At 36.1% G+C, this 2516-nt stretch overlaps 1 non-coding gene across 1 annotated transcript; it reads right to left on the bottom strand.

Moving 5' to 3' along the window:
* Positions 1–1432: 1432 nt before the first annotated feature.
* On the bottom strand, positions 1433–1551 carry LOC145394597 (5S ribosomal RNA). Its single transcript, XR_013896454.1, has one exon. It is a non-coding gene; the product is annotated as a 5S ribosomal RNA (ribosomal RNA).
* Between the last annotated feature and the right edge of the window lie 965 nt (positions 1552–2516).

Raw genomic sequence — 2516 nt, 5'->3', positions numbered from 1 at the left:
AAACAATTTTCTCGAAAACGATTTATTGCCTTTCGGAGTGATTTTAATTTGGTGAATATGGATGGTGATATCAAACGAACCGTCATACTGCGAAAATATTCCATTTTCTAATTTTGATCAGCACGCACCTGATGCCATTTTAAATCCCTAGTTATGCAGAAAATAATATCCGTTTTATATCTTAATTTCCAAGTTTTTTACATGTCTCCAATCAAATGAAACTACCCTTAAACCAACTGAATACCAGTGAGTTGATTTCATCCTACGTGTTGCCTAATTTAGACTTTTTTTTTTTTCAAATACGGAATATTCTCATACTCACAAATGTTTTCTGAATTTTTTATAAAATTGGGAGTGTTTCCAAGCTAATTCTTAATACGATTGTGGAAAATGCATATTTGGTGTTTTCGCAGTCAATTATGGAGTTTTTTGGATCACTCAGGTATTGCAATAGTTTATGCTTTTCCGTATAAAACTTTAGATGAGTCATAACCTCATCAATATACCGTCTCACAAAGTATCAAACTTTTGAGATATTTTGTCAAATTAGTGTGGCTTATGATCTAACATGAACCTTCATTTCCAAATATTCTTTTTTCAGTCAGGAGGCTGGATGTAATTTTAAAGTGCTTCTACTGCAGATAAAAAAGTATACTCATTCGAAGTTTATAGCTTGTTTCGGTGACGTCCCATTATTTCAAACATGTTCTTAAAAACCTCAGATGGCAGCTCTCTTTATATGTCAATTGATTTCATGTTGTTTCCTAAATGTGATTCTTTCATCCTCAGGAATGTTATGTGACTTAGAAATAATTGGGATTGGCAATTTTGAGTTCATTTGTGGATGTTGCATATTTAGCGATTTCGACCAAACTCAATGAATGCCTACTTCACCAGTGAGTCGATTTCATGTTCGTGTTACCTCATTTAGACTTGTTACTAATACTGATTTTTGTTTTTCTGTTATGGAATACTATCACCCTCATTAATGTTTACTGTATTTTAGATACAATTGGGAATATTTCCCCGCTGATTTTGAGCACTTTGTCGAACTTGCATATTTGGGGTTTTCGTCGTCAATTATACCGTTTTTCGATCACTCAAGTATTCGAGAAGAGGGTGCTCTTGCCGTAACAAAACTTAACCATTTTCTTACCGTAACGTTGAAATCCAAACATTCTCCAGAAGACAATAATATTGTTCATTCAGTGTCCCTTCAAGCTGCACTTCTCATAGCTGTCATGCATTATATGTCTACGGAGATGGGGAACAAAGTTATAAATGATAATTGTATATCTCGATTTTTTTTTTTTCATTCATTGCCAGATGCCATATATCCCAAACGGGGTGGTCAAGGGCTTAGAGTTAATTGTTTTACAGGGAGGGGCACTAATCCTCCACCAACCCCACTTGACACGTAGGGAGAACGTTATGCCAACAGCATCTGGTGTTCCCAGGCGGTCACCCATCGAAGTACTAACCAGACCCAACGTTGCTTAACTTCGCTGATCGGACGGGAAGCGATGTACCCAACGTGGTATGGCCGTTGACGGATCGATATCTGCTTCTCAGTCACAGTTCCGGTTCCTGTGCCCTTCAGTACGATGACATACTATACATTCTCGTATAAAATTATAGGTGAGTCAGAAGCTCATCAATAACCCTAGTCAGGAGGTATCACAATTTTGAGAGATTATACCTAAGAAAATCTGCCTTATTGTGTAACAGGAACCTTCATAACGTGCAATTTTTTTTTTTCCATATCAGGAGGCTCGATGAAACTTTAAAGTGCATCTACTGCACATAAAAACAATAATCACTCGAAGTTTCTCGCTTGTCTCGGTGAGCCACACCCCCATCAATTCATACTTATTGTTCTGAAAAACCTCAGATGCCAGCTATTTTTACATGTCGATCGATGTCTTATGTTCCCTGAATGTGATTTTTCTCACCCTCAGATATGTCTCCTGAGTTTTGAAAATAACTGTTTCGCAATTCATTTTGAGTACATTTGTATAAGTTCCATATTTAGCGATTTCGAAAAAAAAAAAAGTTTATCCAGTCACCACTCCAATAAACTACCCCCAAAGCGTATCCTTCCAGAAGTAACTAGTTCACAGTTGGCACTACCTTTTATCCGTGAAGTCACAGGTAAGAGGAGTAAAAAAAAAAAATAATAATAATCGGTAATTAAAAATCCACTTAATATTAACACGACAGATACAACAGTTCATGTCAACGCTCCTGCAACTTTTTTTTTTTTTTTCCGACCCATCATGAAGAATAAAACTACATATATGAGGAACCATGTAATGTTTATGAATTGTATGTCTCAGTACGGCTATGTATTTACTTCTTCCTAATAACATATATCCGATAAGCGTTACCTAAACAGTTTTCTCGTAAACGATTTATTGCCTTTCGGAGTGATTTTAATTTGGTAATGTGGATAATGACATCACAAGAATCGTCATCCTGCGAAAATATTCCATTTTCTAAATTTGATCAGCAGGCGC

Source organism: Coenobita brevimanus, chromosome 27 (assembly GCF_032717465.1).
Source record: "Coenobita brevimanus isolate Jiangsu-jjx chromosome 27, ASM3271746v2, whole genome shotgun sequence".
NCBI classification, from domain to species: Eukaryota; Metazoa; Arthropoda; class Malacostraca; order Decapoda; family Coenobitidae; genus Coenobita; species Coenobita brevimanus.
The sequence above is the reverse complement of the archived record's forward strand: the minus strand, read 5'-3'. Positions and strand labels throughout refer to the sequence as shown.